Source organism: Chionomys nivalis, chromosome 4, assembly GCF_950005125.1.
Source record: "Chionomys nivalis chromosome 4, mChiNiv1.1, whole genome shotgun sequence".
In the NCBI taxonomy this organism is placed as follows: domain Eukaryota; kingdom Metazoa; phylum Chordata; class Mammalia; order Rodentia; family Cricetidae; genus Chionomys; species Chionomys nivalis.
Window position 1 is genome coordinate 87,734,083 of NC_080089.1, and position 20,815 is coordinate 87,754,897.

The following is a 20,815-nucleotide window of genomic DNA, read 5'->3' on the forward strand; positions in this document are numbered from 1 at the left end:
ATGACTATCATAAGCATACTGCTAAGTGGAAGAAGCCACATCACAAAGATGACATATGTCTCCAAACAATCAAAAAGGGCAAACTTACAAGGACATAAGCAAACCCCAAATGTGGGGTTTCTAGGCTTGAGGGTGAAACGGGAATTCACAAAAAGAGGCAAAACCAGAGAAACAGGGATGATGGAATGCTCGCTATTATAACCATTATGGTAGTCATGAGTCTATGCACTGATCCAAACCCATAGAACTGTATACCCAAAGAGTGGATTTCATTCTGTAACGTAAGTACCTTAACAAAAAAAAAAAAAAAAAAAGAAAAAGAAAAAGATCAATCAAGAGCTGAGGGGATGGATCAGTGGGTAAAAGTTCTTACTTCATTAACATGAGAACCTGAGTTCAAAACTCTAGAACCCATGTAAAAAGCCAGGAATAGTCATTTATAACTGCCTGTAACCCTAGTGGCATGACAGTAGGGACAGGAAACCAGGAGGGCTTGCTGGCTGCTAGTCTAGTTCAGAAAGAGACCTGTCTTCTCAAGTGAATCGGTTGGAGTGTGATAGAGAAGGACATTCAGTGTTCTCTTCTGGTACATGTACAAGTAGAGCTGTTGCCTGGACCCTTTTTCGTGAGTCGTCAGACAGATAAAGAGTAAGCAAGACATGCTGGAGAAATAAAGACATGAGCCTTGGGGCAGGACATAGTTAATTTAAGTTGTAAGAGTTAATAAGCCTGAGCTATTGGCTGAGCATTTATAAGTAATATTGTGCCTCAGTGTGATTACTTGGTAGTGGCTAGTAGGAAAGAAACATCCACCAATACTTCCTAGAGAGGTGGAACATGGAACTTAGCAGAAGCAAGGGCAACATTAGTCAACACATTGCTGGTGAAAATGGGGGTATGTGTGCTAGAGAATAATCTTGGGGAGAAGGAAATCAATTCATCAGATCAGAGCTGACACCAGTTGAGGCAGAGCCTAGGGTCTGAGTGGCAAGCTGGTTGCACATTGGATGGTGAGAGCTGGGCCTGACCATGGGACAAAACCAAAACACAAGAAAACACAAGCATCTTTATGGGAGACAGAAAGGAGCCACAGAGCAAGTCAGCTGCTATGAGACTGAACTGTGGCCAGAGTCAGAGCCTAAAGCCCCCCAGTCCTTTCCCCTCAGGATCTAGAATGGATGAGACTTGCCTAGGTCACACAGTGAGGCAAGCAGTGTCAGCTCTAAGACCCCATGTCACTCCAACTGATAGGCATGACTTAGGGGTTGCGGTAGTTTGAACACAATTGGCTTCTATAAGGGAATGGAACTATTAGGAGGTATGGCTTTGTTGGACATAGTATATCCCTACAGAAGTGGGCTTTGAGGTCTCAGATATGCTTAAGTCCTGCTCAGAGTCTGAGACCACTTCCTGTTGACTGCTTGTCAAGAAGTAAGAACCCTTCGCTCCTTCTACAGCACCATGTCTGCCTGCATGCTGCCTTGCTTCCTGCCATGATGTTAATGGACTAAATCGCTGAACTGTAAGCCATCCATTAAATGTTTTCCTTTATAAGAGTTGCCTTGGTCATGGTGTCTCTTCACAGCAACAGAAACCCTAACTAAGACAGGATATATGGAGAGTGACCCAGCCCTCCTACTGCTCCCTGACTGCGCACCCCTCTATGATTACCCTGGCTCTGGAGAGACCCAGGACAGGGAAGTACCTCAAGTCAGGGACAGGACAGACACCGCCTGACGTCCCTCCTCTGGCCTGCACTCCTACTGTGACTGGATCTGGCCTTAGATGCACTAGCTGCTCAGCACACTTGGGATACACCTGCTGATAGGGACCCTTCACTGACCTCTTTAGTATCCCCATGGGAAATCTGCTTTTCCTCAAGAAAACTTTTTCTTCAGTCTCTGAAGAGTAATCTAACTAGGAACAATTAGAAACACACCAGTCATCTCTTACTGAAGTCCTAGGGCAAAAGAACTTTACATTCCTTTGTGTTTGGCTTATTATCACGTTGCAGAAATCTGGCCAATCAGGCGTCAAAACTACCTTGAGGCAATGATTATTAAGGGTTTGCTGACTTTTTAAAAGAAATGTAGAAATCAGGGCCAGGGAGATGGTTCAAGGGTAAAGGGCATGCTGTGTAAGCAAGAGGAGAGGGTTTGGGTCTCCAGAACCCAAGTAAAATCCATGTAAAGAGCGTGGCAGCTGCTGTGACCCCAGCACTCGGGAGGCAGAGACAGAATCCTTTGCCAGAGAAGGCTGGCTGGCCAGACTAGCTGGAATCTGTGAGTTCAGGGCTCAATGAGACATCCTGCCTCAATAAACAAAACAGAGTGATCAAGGAAGACAACCAGAGTGGATGTGATGTGAGAGACAAGGCAGACGAGGACTGTGTGGGCGCAATCCTCACATGGGAGCCAACTAATGCCTCTAAGAGCTGTGATAGAAAATTCCCGTTCTGAGGACAGAGCCTGGCATTTAGTGGAGGAGGAACTGCTCCTGACAGCTGCCTACCACGTGCCGTGTGATGCTCCAGCTGTGCCTAGGCCATGACAGCATCAAATCCTGGAGCCCACTCACGCATGGATGAGTCAGGCCCTGGCCCTTTCTTCTCTTGGACCCCGAGGGCTGCTCTCTCTCCAACCTAGCCAGCTTCCAATGCAGTGCTCAAAATAATAGTACACCAAGTCATTTAACCCCAAGGTTGTTGGTTTCATCAGAAATTTCTTTTTTTAATTAAAAACAAAAAGGGAAGTTTCAAAAGAATTTACGGGCCATTTTACATGCTGGCAGTCCAAATATAATGTATGTTGTATGAAACAGAAACTTACTGGTCCTTTTGCCTGTCTTAGACTTTTATATCTGTAACTGCAAACCTTTTCGGCAGACCTTTTAAGGGCCCGCCACAGCAGGAAACATTACTGGGGAGCTTGGTGGTGATTTAGCAGCAAAGCCAGAGGACTGGGCTTCACCAACTAGCACAGTCTCCATTATGACTGCCTCACCTCAGTTGTTCATTCCCTGGGACTCCAGCCCTCTAGTCCAGAATGTTCATCTATCAAAACTCAGTACAGGGGCTGGGGAGATGGCTCTTTGGGAAAGTATTTGCTTTTTAAGTATGACGGCCTGCGTTTGATCCCCAGAATCCACATTACAAAAGAGAGGAAGGAAAAGAAAAAGGGGGAAGCAGCAGCAGCAGCAGCAGCAGGGCAACAGGGCAGCATGTTTGTAATCCCAGTGCTGGGGAGGCAGAGCAAAAAGATTCCTGAGGCTTGCCAGTCTACCCTAATTCGGGCCAAGAAGAAACCTGGTGTCAAAAACCAACACACACACACACACCCCTACAAAACCAAACAAACAAGCAAACAAAAGAAAAGGTGGAAAGTACTCAAGAACAACAGCCAATATTGGCCTCTGTGTGAATACATATACACACACCCCTGAAGATGTGGTGCCAATGTCTGTTTCTCTGCCCCCCCCCCCATACACACACACTCACTCAGTACATTTAGAAACCATAATACTTCTCTGACTCATGACCCCATTCCTAGGAATTGATCCCAAGCACTGCCAAACATGAAAAGGGGACAATGGCATGTGCATTAGAGATTGACAAGGACCACACCCTAGCAATCAGCAAGGGACACAGGGCTTAAGGAGACCCCTTGATTCCTGTTGCCAAGTTATTCGGAAGGCAAATATTTTCTTCAACACAGCAAATAACGAGGCACATGTTCATCACAGCCAACATAAAATGCCCAGCTGGTTGGAGGTAAGACAAAAGACAGATTTTTTTTTTGCATGTTAATTCACTGTCTTCTCAGATTGTTGACTTTCTAAATAAAGCAATTTTAAAAATTAAAAGAAAAAGAAAATCCAGCTATATAACTGAGACATCCTTCATTCTATGGTCAGGAAAAAAAACCAAAAAACAAAAAACTAGTCCAAATTCAAAGCATGACAAAGAGATGATAAAATTTCACTCTGAAACAATGGGATGGAACTGTCGTACCATAGTAAAGCATGTTATAAAGCCATAATAATTAAAGCAAGAGTATATACTACTAGCAAATCAAAATACATGGTTAAGTATGTAAAAGAGTACCTAAGTAACATTTCAAATCAAGCCATCGGACAAAGAATTAACTATTGAATGACGGCACTGATAATCAAACATCTGGAAAGAAATAAAATCAGCATGAATTATGACCTACATGAGAAACCTGTCACAGTGGAGACTTACCTCAAATTTGATTTAAGATTTAATAAACTGAATACAGTCGTTAGATGAACGATAGTGAACATGACAAATTAATGAATGGCATAAATTCCACTGTTACAACAAAATGTCTACATAACTAAGATCATCCCATTCTGCCTCTTGAGGCAAGAGATACTAAGATTTCTACTGCATTTTTAAGGACATGAAGGAATGGCTGGGCTTACAGAGCCGCGTAGCAGGGCAGAAATTCATGGGGAAGGGTTTGGCAGAAATCTTGGACAGCAAACAGTGAGGTCGGATCCTGGAGCACGATCCTGCCCAGATGGGAACTGTGGTGCAGGGCCTAAGAAAAACAAGCCACTCCTTTAGGACTGAGCTTTGAAATGACAGCTGGAAGGACAGATTTCAAAGACAAGCCACTAGCTGCTTCTCCCCCGCAACAACTCTAGGGGGCCGGCTCCAGGCTGACAGTCACAGGGTTGAGTCTCCCCCTAGCAACATGGAAGAAACGTCCTCACATTTCTGTTTTCTTGGAACAGAAAGTCTTTCTAAAGCTACACTGTAAGCAAGCAAAGAAAATGTCTATGTGACTAAAAATACTAAAATAAAATGAAAAGCAATGAGAAACCGTGAAGAAGCCTGAAGATCGTCCATGTCTGAGCCTGGGATCTAGATGTGGAGTCTAGGGCTATCACAGCTCTGCGGGGAATCTGCAGATCTCGTTCTTCTGTATTTTTATAAAAGTACATTTTAATCCCCCCTCCCCGGGACAGGGTCTCACTGTGTAGCCCTAGCAGTCCCAAAACTCTCTACATAGACCAGCCTGGACTCAAACTTAGAGATCCACTTACCTCTGCCTCCCAAGTGCTTAGCCTAAAAGGACATTTTATTTTAGACGTTAGTCTTTTTTTTTTTTTTTTTTTGGTTTTTCGAGACAGGGTTTCTCTGTGGCTTTGGAGCCTGTCCTGGAACTAGCTCTGTAGACCAGGCTGGTCTCGAACTCACAGAGATCCGCCTGCCTCTGCCTCCCGAGTGCTGGGATTAAAGGCGTGCGCCACCACCGCCCGGCTGACGTTAGTCTTTTTAAGATGTATTTTGTGTTGCATGTGTCTGGTGCCTGTAGAGGTCAGAAGAAGGAGTCAGATCCCCTGGAACTGGAGTCACATGGTTATGAGCTGCCATGTGTGTGCTGGGAACCAAACCCAGTTCTCTGTGAAAGCCACAAATGCTCTTAGCCACTAAGCCATCTCTCTGTACCCAAATTTAGACTTTAATGCCAAGTAAGAACTACAACACACACATAACTCTTGTGAAGAATTTGGAAAACAAAGAAAATAGAGTGAACATCACCACATCACTGGAAATGATACCTCCCAAAACCTTGATGTACTTATTTCTCAACATTTTTCTACCCACAAATATATAATGGGCCTGTAGACTGGAGATGAATGCCCCAACAGTACAGAAGAACTTTGGGTAACTGTCCAGGCAGCGAGATGTCTCTGTCAATTCTAGAGTTTTGGAAGTTGCTTACAATGTACTTTCTGTTTACTGAGGTGATATTATATCCTTCTGGAGTCTTTGATGGAGTTGAAGCTATAGTTCTCCTTAGATATGATAAATATCTAAGTAGATATAAATATTGTATAAATATTGTAACTGTAATTCTTGCTTGATATCTATCTGTTTTGTTATATGTAATTTATATATATATATATATATATATATATATATATATATATATATATAGAGAGAGAGAGAGAGAGAGAGAGAGAGAGAGAAAGAGAGAGAGAGAGAGAGAGACACTGGGCAGACAAGGAGATGCCATGTAGTCGCTACCAGGAAAAGATGATGGACTGGAACCTTGCTGGTAAGCCACAGCCACGTGGCAATACACAGAGTAATAAAATGGGTTAAATTAAGATGTAAGAGCTAGCCAATAAGAAGCTAGAGATAATAAACCCAGCAGCGATTTAATTAAAAAAAAAAAACTGAAATAAAGTATAGGCTCTCCAGGCAGCCATATTTGCATGCTAGTAATGTGGCCCCTGTCAAACAATTATTAGGCACTGAACTTTTGTCCACACAGTCATTTAACCCTCACAATATTCTCCTCAAACAGAATCATCTGCCTACACATGGCGCCTAAGAACCTGAGCTCACATCTCTGCTCTTCCACCTGATAGCTGGGTGAGGCAAGCACCTCATTTACCCAAGCCTTGGATGCGCCTTCAGGAAATGGATGTCACACCAGGATGCTGCTCCAGGCTGGTGATCTAAGCTGACAGGTGCTATACTCAGTTTCTAAGGCGTTGTGCTTACCTAGCTCTCACGGACAGCTTCATGGTCAAGTCTGCATGTCCCACCCATGAAGGAGGTCTAGAGTATGCCCAAGACAAACGCCTTTCTCAGTACCTCAGCAGGAAACAGAAGTTCCTCTACGGCTTTTCCCGAATGCTGAAAGGCTGATGACCTTACATAACACTGCAGATCAATCTAAAACCCCACGAGGGTGCTGGTGTCAGGGGCACACCAGAGGCCATGCATGCTCACGCTCACAGTGTGCAGGGCCTCAATTCTGAGGCACTAATGTGGTCCCCTAAGACTGAGAGAGCAAGACTATCAACCAGTCCATAATGCGCTGTCACTGGATGTTCACACCAATTCTACTCTAAGGACAGTGTTTAGAAAAAAAAGCAGCAGGGATGTCGTTAAGAGTGCTCGTTGTTCTTATAGAAGACACGAGTTCGATTCCCAGCACCCACGTGGCAGCACAAAGTCATTCATAACTCCAGCTTCAGGGAATCCAACACCCTCTTCTGACATCTGAGGGCACCAGGCATGTATGCGCTACACAGATATACAAGCAGGCAAAATACTCATACTCATAAAATGAACAAATGTTTAAAAATAAAATTGGAAGAAACGGGAAGCAGTAAGCAATCATGAGGCCACATTTAAACAGACATAGAGAAGATGCAGCAGCTTCCAGGCAGAGCAGGCCCGCGGTCTGCTGTTCTTGGACTGATGCCCTGACCAAGCTCTCAAATTCATTCTATCTAGGCCTCTGCAGCAGGCCCTCTGACTGGACAGCTATCCCTAGTCTTTGCTCTCCAAATCCTCTTCTGACCCCTAGTCAATGAAGTTATACCCACCCCATGTCTAAAACCCTTAAATGTTTTCAAACGCCAAGTCATCTGGTTGAGCATAGGGCCCACAGTGCCACCCTCCACAGAACCACGACTTTCCTCTCACACGACAGAAGAACAAGCCAGTTCTGCTGCACTACCCCCCCCCACCCCCAACTACCTCCAGAGTTATATAGTTCTCCATCTATGAGGCCATTCATATCCCTGCAGAGTCACTATTCCTTTCTCCAATGTGCTATATGCGATGATGGCTTTGGACCCTGGATTCCTTCCTGGGGGTGTGGGGGTGTCAAGTCCCACCATATCTATAAACCGTAACAGCAGAGCCCACAGTAACACAGGAGCCCACAGACAGGAGAACACACATACAGATGGGTTAAGTTTGCATACCCGATAAGAAGCTGCATAAAATACATGGAAGGTTTTACCCACAGTTCTTAAAGGTTGTTCTCTATCTATCTATCTATCTATCTATCTATCTATCTATCTATCTATCTATCTATCTATCTACCTATCTACCTATCTACCTATCTACCTATCTTTAGCTTTTTGAGACAGGGTTTCTCTGTGTAACAGCTCTGACTGTCCTGGAACTAGCTTTGTAGATCAGGCTGACCTTGAACTCAGAGGAATCTGCCTGCTTCTACCTCTGGAGTGCTGGGATTAAAGGGTGTGCCACCATCACCCAGTTCAATTCTTAAACTTAAGAAAGGATATACTTATTTCTAAGGAATATCTAAGGTACTTTGCCCATAAGCAATAAAAATTGTATGTAGTCTGATAATATAAAACAAAGTTCAGATGGAGGGCAGAATACAACCCAAATCTAGCAAACTTCAGTTTCCAATTTTCCTTTTGAGTGTTTCAAAATCATGCATGAGGGCCGGGCGGTGGTGGCGCACGCCTTTAATCCCAGCACTTGGGAGGCAGAGGCAGGCGGATCTCTGTGAGTTCGAGGCCAGCCTGGTCTACAAGAGCTAGTTCCAGGACAGGAACCAAAAAGCCACAGAGAAACCCTGTCTCGAAAATCAAAAAAACAAAAACCAAAAAACAAAAAAAACAAAATCATGCATGAGTCTAGAGACAATCTCAAAGGATTATACTCCATACTAATGGAAAAACGTGTATTTTTCCTTTGGAAGATTTTTTGAAATCTTCTATTTGAGCGCAATTGAGTGGCCAAGGATCTCCTGCTCCTCAGAAGACAGAGTACAATTTCACAAACTCCATGCAACTAGGGAACACGGTAAAACTCTGAGTCTTTAAACTGCTAATTAAAATTGGCATTTTCATATATCTTATGAAAAAACCACCGGAACTCCAACCCAATTTCTTTCTGAGGGCTGGATGGTTCCTGCGCTTTTCACCTGGTGGGTGGCCAGCTGGTGAGCACTGCCATCTCTCTCTAGCACTGGTGAGCGCCGCCATCTCTAGCACTGGTGAGCGCCGCCATCTCTCTCTAGCACTGGTGAGCGCCGCCATCTCTAGCACTGGTGAGCACTGCCATCTCTAGCACTGGTGAGCACTGCCATCTCTAGCACTGGTGAGTGCTGCCATCTCTAGCACTGGTGAGCACTGCCATCTCTCTCTAGCACTGGTGAGCGCTGCCATCTCTAGCACTGGTGAGCACTGCCATCTCTAGCACTGGTGAGCACTGCCATCTCTAGCACTTGAGCAGTTCACTTTTAAAAGCAAACACGTGTGCTCGCTTGGGCAGCACATTTCCTGAAACTGGACGGACACAGAGATTAGTATGGACCTGTGAAAGGATGACTCAGTCAATCTGTGCGGTATTCCGTATTTTACAAAAAAAATCCTGAGCGAAAAAGCCACTTCTTAATTCCACAGCAGATGGTAGCCAGGTGTAGAGGCCTATACCGGTCATCCCAACATTGGGCCAAACTGCCGGGAGTCTGAGGCCAATGTGGACTACACAATGGGCTTCAGGCCAGCCTGGGCTGCAGTGGGACCCACCCTGCTGTGAGAAGGAGAGGCCAAGTGCTGGGGATGGACTTTGAATAAGGCCCATGAGCAGATCAGAGAAGATCTAGAAAGTACAAAGGCATGGGAGCAGCAGACACGACTGGCCTGTGAGGGACTGACTGAAGCGCAGTCTCTCAGCCTAGACTGACCACACAGACAAGGTTCATCAGGATGCAGACAAGAAGGACAAGGCCACTCTCTGGGCCTGCTCTTCCTCTCAGGAAATGGCGAAGTCTGCTAAATGCTTTCTGTTTTAGAGAATGGGAGCACTGGAGGCCTTCAAGTGACCAGAGAGCCACATTCCAATGGCTCTGCCACTGCAAAGTCAGCAAGGACCAGGACAAATAAGAACTCTGGCCTCAGTCAGGGGCCTGCCAGACAGCTCTGCACCAACACTGCCTCCTCCTAGAGCATAGAAACCCAGAATGCAAAGTTAATTGCGGCTACAAACCACAGAGTGCGAACCTCAGAGTAAAGGGCTCGCACTCCACTGGTTTCCACCCACACAGTTGTTATTTCTGTTCTGTTGTCAGAGAGTAGGCGACCTAAGGTCCATCCCCGGAACTCGCATAGTAGGAGAGTACCGACTCTCCAAAGCTTTCCTGTGACCTCTACGCATGCATCATGGCCACCATCAAACAGTACCAACAAGAACAGTCACTCATGACCCAGGGAGCAGAGGGGAGAGGAAGGGCAGGGATGGCCACTGGAAATATAGGCTCTTGAAGCCCACAGTGGCCCACTGAGATGGCAGCATCTCCAGGGCAGGAACCCCACCACTGCACTCCAACAGTGCCCAGTCTTCCCCTACGCAGCCACTTCCAGAACCACTGTTCTGAGGAAGCCACATTTCTTTAAAGGACAAGAAAAGTCTTACTAGCTTGTTACCTCTGGAACAGCATCCACGCGAGGGCTGGGTGAATGATAAAGGTCCCTACTGAAGGGAACTCCATGGCCAAAGGCAGGCTTCCTTGGGTGAGTACTTTACAATGAAGGCCCTGAGAGGAATGAGGATGGAGACACCACTGTATCTGTTTCCTACTGGAAATTTATAATCTATGCTGTCCATGTTCAAGCTTCATGCAATTAAATGTCTTCAACTTCATGCTTTTAATCCTAGCACTTGGGAGGCAGATGTAGGCAGATCTCTGTGTGTTCGAGGACAGCCTGTTCTACAGAGCTAGTTCCAGGACAGCTAGGGCTGTCACACAGAGAAACCCTGTCTTGAAACCACACCCCCTCAAAAAAAGTCTTCAAATTATGCCCAACATAAAATAATTACATGTACAATTGTGTGTCTATGTAAAACCATGAAAGCATAGGATGCTTTTCTAATAATGAGCATGAACAGACACACGGAACACGTATAATCTAAGAGCCTGACCATGTGTCTGGAGATGATTTTAGTTCTAAGCCTAATAGTGGGAATCAATTTCTTCAATGTGTTATATGCAGAGGAAGGTCAGGTTGATCTCTGGGGGTCTTTCTAGTTCTCACTTTGGGGTAATGGGCAGAACACCAACAACAAAAAATGACTTCCTCTAGATCACAGAACAATTAATTTAAACGACTGTGCCCTGATCACACTCCAGTAACAGGACGATCTCCCAGGGACCAGAGGGGATGGATACCCATCATGGCCTTGCCCTACAATGCCAGCTGGGTAAGTGGCTGCTGCCGTCACATTTAAAAAGTCAGGTCACCTCCCCTATAAGCAGTCTTCCTGAACACCAGAGAGCTGGAAAGGGAAATAAAACTGGGCTGGCTGCCTAGAAGTAATTCCTTTAATCCAAGATCAACATCCTGATAAGACTGGCCTGCTCTCCTCCAGCCAGGGAACACTGAGCCGCAGGGCTGGCTTGGGGCAGTCTGCTGGAAGAAAGACTGCTCTTCCCAGTGGACTGGCCCGAGACAGCAGAGGAAGAAGCAGCCAACAGATCCACCTCCCCAAACCTCTTTCCCCTAGTTCATTTCTCCACACAATCCCAGCAAAAGTTGATCAAAATGCAGGGTGAAAACCCATTAAAAAGTGCAGATTCTCGTTTTCCTGAGGACATTTCTACAAATTCTCTTTCTGGGAACAATCCTGCAGACCCAAGAGGTACTAAGTCTTTGAGTAGCTCTGCAATTATACCAGAGCCGAATTCCCCTGGTTGCTCCTCTTCTCCAGGGATTTTTCTTGATGAAATGAGACACAGGCTGGGGAAATGGCTCAGCGTTAGGTAAGCGTTGCTGTGCAAGCACAAGGATTCCAGTTTAGATCCTAGAACACGAGTAAAGCCAGCTGTGACATGTACGCCTGCAACCCTGGTGCTGGGAGACAGACACAGGCAGATCCCAGGGATTCCCCTCATCTACCATGGAGAAATGCCAGAGCTCCATGCAAACATTTGGTACTTACCTCCCAGAACTGGCATACGCAGACAAATAAGGCCTCTTTCCAATGTTCTTGCAATTCTTGGATCGTAACAGGTGCAAATTACTTTTAAAACTCTAACACTATGTTTTCTTAAATCGACAGACAGTTCTCACTGATATATTTGCATCAAGATGCGCAACACTGGGCCTGGAGAGATGGCTCAGTGGTTAGAGCACAGGCTGCTCTTCCAGAGGACTTGAGTTCAGTTCCCAGTACTCACATGACAGCTCACAACCAACTGAACCTCTAATTCTAGGGGATCTGGTACTCTCTTCTGGCCTTGGCAGGCATGCATGTGGTGCACATACATAAATGCAGGCAAAATAGTCACACACATAAATATATTTAAAAATGGTGCATAATGCTTAGAACATGATAATATATATGAGAACATTTGCTAAATAAATGTCCACTACAAACCTTCCGTTTGCCATGGAAGTAAGAGCACATCACCTACCATCACACCCATACCCACTCTCTACAGGAGAGGCTGAGGGCTCAGTGCAGTCCTTTAGATAACAAACATAGACTGGACATCATCTACAGGGTGCCTGGCACCCCTAAAAAGCATTAGAAACACAGTGATAACTACGCAGGAACCTCTTGTACTCCTGCAGGACTCAGTATAGGTGTTTCCAAGACTAGGAGAGGATCTGATATCATTAGGGGTAAACCATCTGACGCTCCAGTCTACCCAGAGCTTCTTGTGCTTATAATTAGGTCACAAACACTGTGGTCTCCCCGGGGCCCTCTCAGCTTCTTGCCCTCTGATGGCTTCATACATACCAGTCCCAGGACAGTAGCTAAACTGAGTACCTTTGGTAGAGGGGATTTACAGAAAACTGGCTAGATGAATTGCCATTTCCCAGCTCCCCATTCCCATACTGTAGTGTAGGCTAAGAAAGCAAAGCAAACTCAGCAGAGCCCTGGCCTATGAGGATTTAGGGAAGATCCCACTCAGATGTCTCTGGACAGCAGAACCCCAAATTCTTAATCAAAATCTCTTTCCCTCTATCAGGCTGAAAATAATTTCTACAACAGCAGGGTCCTTTTTGGAGGAAGAGAGTTACCATTTACATTCTGCTGACTAGAGACAGGAAGGTCGCAACCAGTGGTTGATCATTAAATCCTTCAACCAAGAGACCCATCTTTCCCTCAGATCCTTGGCCAGGTGGGAATCAGTACTCAGTACACTTGGTGCTTGTCTTAGTTAATTTTCTATTTTATAATTACTGTAACAAAATATCATGACTAAGGCAACTTAAAAAAGAAAGCATTTAATTTAGGGCTTAGGGTTCCTGAAGGCAGTAGAGTCTATGACCATGATGGAGGGGAGCATGGTAGCAGACAGGCAGGCATGGTACTGGAGCAGTAATTGAGAGCTTACATGATGCAGTGAGCTAACTGGGAACTGCATAGGCTTTTGAAACCCCAAAGCTCACCCCCAGTTACACACCTCCTCCAACAAGGCCACATGTCCTCAACCTTTCCAAACAGTTCCACCAACTGGAGATCAAGCATTCAAATATATGAGCCTATGGGGGACACGCTCATGCCAACCACCGCATAACTCAGAAAACTGTTATCTTGGAAGGAGAAATGAATTGGCAGTGTACACAGAAGGAAAACGATGTGAAAGGCCCAGTTAGTGAAGGTGGCCTTCAGGAATGTCCCGGGAGGGGAAATTTGGAGGCCAGGGCAGAACAGGCCCTTCAAAGCCATCGTAAGAAGTGGCAGCACTCCTAGCCATGCCAATACAAAGATACTCCAACTCTGCATTTATCTACTTAAAAAAATTACATTTTCTATATTAGCATATATTTATTGTATCATAAAAACAATGGGCTTTATTATGACATTTCATACATGTAGAACATGTATTCCCATCATCCTACTCCTTTTTGTCCCCCTCCCCGATTCCCTTCCTCTTCCCAAGCAGTTCCTTTTCTACTTCCAAGTTTCATATGCATCTTTCTCTCAAGACACACACACACACACACACAATCTTTTCATTCTGGATTCCACAGGAAAGAGAATATGCAACACTTGGCATGGTATTCTCTACCTTAACCCGTTTTCCTGCAAATGACATAATTTAGTTCTTCATGACTGAACAACCCCTGCTCCGCAGTCTGTGAGGCATTTTCTTTATCCATTCATGTACTCAACACTTTATTTTATAATAATGATAGTAATGCTCCAGGTCCTGTTCAAACACTTCCCAAAGTTAACTTATCCGACCTTCAATGACAGTTTATGAAGTCACTATCTTGCTCCACAGCACACAGCAAACAGGTGAGGCGGGAATTCACCCAGAGGAGGCCTGACTCCGGATTCCTTATCCTAGGAGATTCCCCAACAGCAAAACAACTGAGTCCACGCACCCTATGGCTGCGGTTGTCAGAGAAACTCACTTTTCCAGCAGGTGGAAACTGCCTTTCCTCCAATGATCCTGGGGAATTAAAGAACAGATTGAACTGAACCTAGAACATAGGTTTCCTAATGCTTGATCTATTGTACTCTCCCCTTTTGCAACAAGGCTTGTTGCAAAGTCAGACAATAGCAACTTTAAATCATCAGATAAGGTCCCATCAGGCTATTGGCAACAGAAGACAAACAGACAGGCTTTGGTTGGTAGTACTGTCATCTTCCTGGCTTGAGAGGTATTTGGGTGTTGACACAAGGCTACCTTATTATCCAGAAATACCCTTCCTCACACCTTGTATATCCAGGCTTCACCCATGTTTACAGATTGTGGCAGAAGGAGGAATCAAAAGAGAAGGCCATTTCACAGGCACAAAGGGACTACTGCATATGGTGAGGTTCAGCAAACGGCCCCCAAGGACTAGGATGTGCCTGGCTCCATCTCCAACTTCAGCTGCTTCTCAGGCACTCAAGAAACTTTCGTCTTTGCTGTTATGCCTGTGGGCATGGACTCATGTCTACCTTTCTGGAATAAAGAATTCCTTAAAGAGAAGCTCCATGCTGGAAATAGCACACCCATTCTGAAGGAACCAAGAATGTGCTTTCTCATGGGAATGGAATCTTCATACATCACTCATCTCTCCCTGCTCCCAGTACTGTCCTGCCTTCCCCTCTCCACTCGGATCCATCAAGCAGGCTTTGAAGAATCGAATTCCCTTGTCATTAAGAGACAAACAGGGCTTAGTTGGTGGAGCACTTGCTTACCTTGCAAGCGGGAAGCCTGATGTTCAGTCCCCAGCACCACATAAAACAGATGTTCATAACCCATGACGCTACCACAGGAGGGCGACACAGGAGCAGCCTGGGCTACATGAAACCCTATCTCAAGTTAAAGAACGAGGGAGTAAGGTGAGTTAAAGTGGGATTGTTTTGAAATAATGTAGGGGGGGATGGTTAGTAAACTCTGTCAGTGAGGTCTAGGCAGAAGGCATCGTCTGCAAAACAGAGTGAGCTCTCAGCAGAGCACATCTGCTGATACCTTGGACTTGACTTCCCAGCCTCTAGAACCATGAGCAATCCATTTCCGGTATTTATAGGCTGTGCAGCCTATGGATGTTGTTGCAGCTGTCCAAATGGATTAAGACAACCAGCTGGTTTCTCCTTATTCACTGACTTCTTCGGCTCTTAGACACAAAGACCAAAACTCTGCCATAAACCCAAGGGCCACTGTACAGGTTCAAGTTAAGGAGACATGCTGGGTCTTAGTATGGCCCTGTACTACCTGAGTCCTCCTACCCAAAGACCAGCTGCTGTTTATTTTTGCATTACCTAAGAGCAACAAGCTTAACATTTTAAATGGTTGGGAAAAATCAGAAGAGAAGTCTTTTGTGACATAAGATTATTTGAAATTCAAATTTGGAAACCCCGCTATACCAGGCAAATGATTCTTTTTAGACTACTACAGCAGAATACAGTAGTGACAGAGATGGCATGGCCAGTGCAACCTCAAGTATTTATTATATGGCCCTTTCCATAAAAAGTGTCTCTGCTGGAACAGGGTTCTTAGAGTACAAACCACGAGCAAGCAGCACTCCACATACAGGTTCGACAGCAAACGCTCTCCTCTGGGGAAGGCTGAATCAAAACCTTCTTTTGGCTTCCTGATGCCTGTGAAATGTACTGATGGCAGCCACTTTCATGAAGTGGCAAAATATTGTTTTTTGTTGTTGTTTTTATAACATTTATACATTTGAGAGTTCTAGATGGTCACTTCTAATGGGCCAGAGGTCATACTAAAATCATGCTTACTGGTGATGACTTCCTATTCTTTCATTTAATGAAGGTCTGTTTGGGTTCCTTGTCTTAGTGTAGGTACCAGAAAAAAAAAATCATATACTGGGACTGCAGAGATGGTTCAGTGTGTGCTGTGCAATTCTCAGCACCCACATAAAAAGTGGGCATGGATGTATGTCTGCAACCTATGTGTGCCCACGCACGCATGCTGGGGTTATGATGAGGTGGCACAAAAAGGTACATCCTACAAACTTACTGGCTGGCCTCAGTGAGAAGCCCTCTCTCAAGGGAACAGGCAGACTGCAACAAAGGAAGATGTTCAATGTCCTCTGCCTGCTGCTTGCATAATCACTTACACTCACGTGCCATTCACACGTATACACCACATATAATCACTCATACTCAGGTGCCATTCACACGTATACACCACACATAATCACTTACACGCACGTGCCATTCACACATATGCACCACACATACCAAGGATGATGATGACGATGACAATGATGTCATAGACTGAGTGGCTTAAACAGAAACTTATTCTTCACAGTTCTGAATGCCAAGACATCCAAAATCAAGATGCTGGCCAATGTAGTTCCTGGCAAGGGCCCGTGAATCTGAGATCTGGCACTACCTGGTTCTAACACACAACGAGTTCTCAGTAAATGCTTGAGGAAGGGAACATTTTTGCTATGACCTCTCTCTGGAATCTGTTCTTATTTGTGCAGGCCCCACCTTCCAAATCCATGACACTCCTGAGTCAGGGCTTCAGCACAGAGACTTTGAGAGACAGTGACTACTCACTCAGTCTACAGCACAGCTACTTTATGCCAGGGAGAGTTCTGAGAAGTCCTCAGAGAGCTAGACTGGACACCGCATGGCAGAGACTCCCCAGGACAAGGAGTATGTGAGAGACCGTGGGGCGGAAAGCAACTCTATCAGGAACTTGAGCAGGTATACTTGCCTTTAAGGAACTGACTGCCTGAGAAACCATAACAAATCTATGAAAAGCCAGGTTCCCACAACTTAAGATTTAAATAATGCTTCAAGACCCTACACAGAAGCCTTAGTGCAGAACAGCTTAGCAGAGCCATTCACCAAGGAAGGCTGGTTTACCACATCTATTCCGTGTCGTGCACACTATCATTATCCACACTAACAAATGTTTTGTCGTTAAGCTGAAAGCCGCTCGACACGAGGGACTGGGCCTTTCCCCACAAAATAGGGATGCATAGTTGTTCAGTTACGTGTGATTTGGAAACCAAGAGGCAACAGACATGTTCATGTGAGTACCACATGCCTCCAAGAGAGGGGGAGGGGAATTCATCTGTGGCCAGTCTGATGATGTATCTTGCTCCAAGAACTGCGGAGCATGGGTCATTCAAACTTTACCCACATTCAGTCACATGCTTTCTTATCCCCAAGTACCAGCTCAATCCAGAAATAACTCCATGTCTCTAATCCCAGGGATGTTGGGAAAGAAGCCTCCAGCAGCACATCGTATACACTGCACAGGAAGCATCTGCCTCCTCCAGGCCTTTGCAGCCGTTTCCAAATGTCTACTCAACGTAATGCACATCCAATCCTAGTAAAATCAGGCCGGACAATGTTCCCGGACATAAAAGGACTGACCGAAATGCAGCGAAGGGGAAAAGGCCCCTACACCTTACCTAATCCAAAACAAACAGTACCAGAGTCTGGAGAGAGAGATTTGCCAAAACAGATAACGCAACTGGGACACTCCCTGTTTCCAGAGACTCTGCTCTCAGATAGTCTGAGTTCAGCCTTGTGATCTCAGGCAAATCACAGCCCCTTCTTGGGCCTCTTTCCCCTCATCTGTAAAATAGGGCTCTGGACCAGATCCCTGGCTTAAAGAACTGAGGAGTTTACCAAGAAATTCCAGTATCAGCTTTCATTAAGACTTAAGCAGTAAGGCATTCTGAAAAACCCCGACAAAGCCACAGCTTCTCCAGAGAAGACTGAAAAGACACTTAAAATAAGAAACACATGATAATATAATAAGCGAATCACTGATTCTCTCCTCGTTTTAACCCATTCCTTTTCAGAAGAAATGGCATCTGCACAGTTATTCCTGAACTGAAACAGATATAAATCCTCTCCAGCTCTTTGGAAGCCAGGGTCTCCCCTGCGGGCAGCCCTTGAGGGGAAGCATCCACGCTCATGGGAATCAGATCTCGTGAGAAGAAGATGACTGCTACTTTCCAGTCTCCCATCACAACCACTTCATTCCAAAAGCTCAAAAGGGGTTACTGTGCTCTTGTGTATGTGTGTGTACATGCACACACACACACACACACACACACACACACACACACACGAGTGTAGGCTGGAGATCAATGAGCCTGGAGCTCACTAGATGACTAGACTGGCTAGCCTGAGAGCCCAAGGGATCCACCCGGTTCTCGTGGCAGACTTATAGGTATGTTAATATCATGCCCAGCTTTTGCTTAGGTGCTGGGGATCAAATTCAGGTCCTCTTCCCTCCAAGCAACACTTTATCCAACTGAGCCACCTTCCCAGCCTCTTAACTTAAAAAACAAAACACCCTGATTCTGAAACCCTACATCTCAGTTGATCTTTTCCTTTGGAAAGCCTTCCCTTTTCCATCCCCACCATTTCTATCAAGCCAACACTCAGACATCCTGTCTCTGTTCTCTAATTTTACATATACAAAACTGTCTTGCCCGAGGGCTGGAGAAGTGGTTCAGTGGTTAAAAGCACTTGCTGCTCTTGCAAGAGGACCTGGGTTCAGTTCCCAGCAACTATGTGGTGCTTCCCAACTGTAACTCTGCTTCCAGGAGATCTGATTAATTCTTCAAGTCTCCATGGGCACAGCACACACATGACACACTTACATAAATGTAGGCATAAAATAAAGTTAAAAAACCATGCATGAATATTCATGAAGTCTGTGAAATTCTGAATGAGAATCAGGTGGGTCAGTAACTCATGTAAAGGTGTACCCTTCCCCCACCTTTTTAAAAAATGCAAAACAGGAGAGTCTCAGGGGCCAAAGCGATGGCTAATCACTTATGGGCACTTGCTCTTACAGAGGACCCTGGTTCGGTTCCCAGCACCCACATGGCAGTTCACACCCATGAGTAACCCCAGTTTTCACGTATCCTCTTCAGGTCCCTGCAAGGGACCAGGCACATATCCATACACTTACACATGTTAAAAAAAAAGGTTTAACTCTGAGCTGGGTGTCGTGGTGCATACCCTTAATCTCAGCTTCCAAGAGGCAGAGGCAGCTGAATCTCTGTGAGTTTAAGGCCAGACAGGGCTACAAAAAGGTAAGCAGAACAATAGAACAAACCCTGGTATAGCTATGACCTAGGCTAAGATGAAGAACACTGCAAAACAGAAGTAGATGCCCCAGGATATCCATCCCCTTCCAAAATCCTCTTCCTATCAGTTATCTACCACCCTGAAGCCAGGGCTTGTCACTTCGACACAGCTTCCCAACCCCCTGCGGGGCACAGCATAGATCCTCTCGGGGCGTAATACTTCATACAAACTTAATCGTCACATAAAAGGTATCATTCTTGAAACTTTTTATTTCTTGCTCAGTTTTATGTTTGCGACAGGCACACAGAGCGACACACACAACTCTAATTCCCCTGTATTCACTACCCAGAACATGCCACTATATGAATCTAATGACTATATCATAGGGTTGATTAAAGATAGTGCCGCATGTTCTATATGTCTGCCAGGCAGGGCTTACAATGTACCGGCCTCTTTCCATGTTTTCTAGAGCCCCCACAGACACTCAAGGAGCAAAGTAAAATTCACGTGAGATCAAAGCAGGAAGTAGACAGAGAGGGATCAAATGTGTCCAACACACATGATGGATGGATGACTCAGGCTGCAAGTTCAAATCCATCCAGGTCTATAGCCGTACTCCTAACATTAGGCACTGGAACTGCACTTAGGCAGATACTGCCATTATTTAGATGTTTTCAAAATGAAAGAGCTGGTGGGGAGAGGATTCTAAAGTTATCTGAGAAAATCTGAAACAGGAAGCTCAGTTTTCTTTCTTAACAAACAATTCCACCGGAAATTCACCAGTGTCCACATGTACACAGAGGACAAGCGCTGGCCTCTGACAAAAGTCCCTGTGGACACTCTGGAGTCAGTCCCAAGTTCACACAGACACTAAGTTACCTCAAGCTGAACTGCAGGCCTGCCTGGCTTCCTTCAGAGAAACATTTTATGCACCTACCCAAGAGAGTGGAGAGAGGGGCCCAAGGGACCCTGGGGATCAGACCCTGCTGAGGAGAGGAGAACGGCTCCAGGGAGCAGCTCCAGCTGCTGCAGCTGCAGATCTCAGCAACAGTTGCGTGTTCACCAGGCCACTCTGCTCTCCACTTGGCCAGCTTCGAGAGAGCTGCTGCTTCAAGCCCAGCCCTGTTGCTCTGGAGAAAGCCCAGCTTGCAATACGGAAGAGAAGTCAGAAAGAGAGAGGGTGGAGACTCAGGGAATCAAGCAGGGAGCATGGGCTAGAAGGGGGGGGGGGGCGGTGCCCAGCTCTAGGCCAGGGTCCAAACCCTGGGCGCTCTCATCAGGGCAATTCCTAGGAGATGTTAAGGTCCTCGTCTCTAGAACTCCCAGCTACAGGGAAAGCTGCCCCAGGACTGACTATTATCAAGCCTCTAATGCCCAATCTCTGTGGGGAAGCCTAAGAAAGACCCCCCATAAGTTGAAGCAACCCCTCCCACCTTTCCCTGCCAAAATAAGGAGCAAGAGGCATTGCCAGAGTGAGCAGGGCTGGGGCATCCCCGACCTCTCTGGAGGGGCTGTGGT

At 45.7% G+C, this 20,815-nt stretch overlaps 1 protein-coding gene and 1 non-coding gene across 3 annotated transcripts in view; one reads left to right on the forward strand and one right to left on the reverse strand.

Moving 5' to 3' along the window:
- Positions 1–20,815, reverse strand: part of Tbc1d2b (TBC1 domain family member 2B) — a 70,038-nt gene that overhangs the window by 48,274 nt on the left and 949 nt on the right. The window contains exon 1 of one of the 2 annotated variants that reach the window (XM_057767539.1): positions 20,235–20,409. The exons of the other annotated variant lie outside the window; for it this stretch is intronic. The gene's annotated coding sequence lies outside the window, so the exon portion shown is untranslated. Of the gene's footprint in view, positions 1–20,234; positions 20,410–20,815 lie in introns of those variants that run through there. 2 annotated transcript variants of the gene reach the window in all.
- LOC130873997 (U6 spliceosomal RNA) lies at positions 9,070–9,173 on the forward strand. Its single transcript, XR_009057049.1, has one exon. It is a non-coding gene; the product is annotated as a U6 spliceosomal RNA (small nuclear RNA).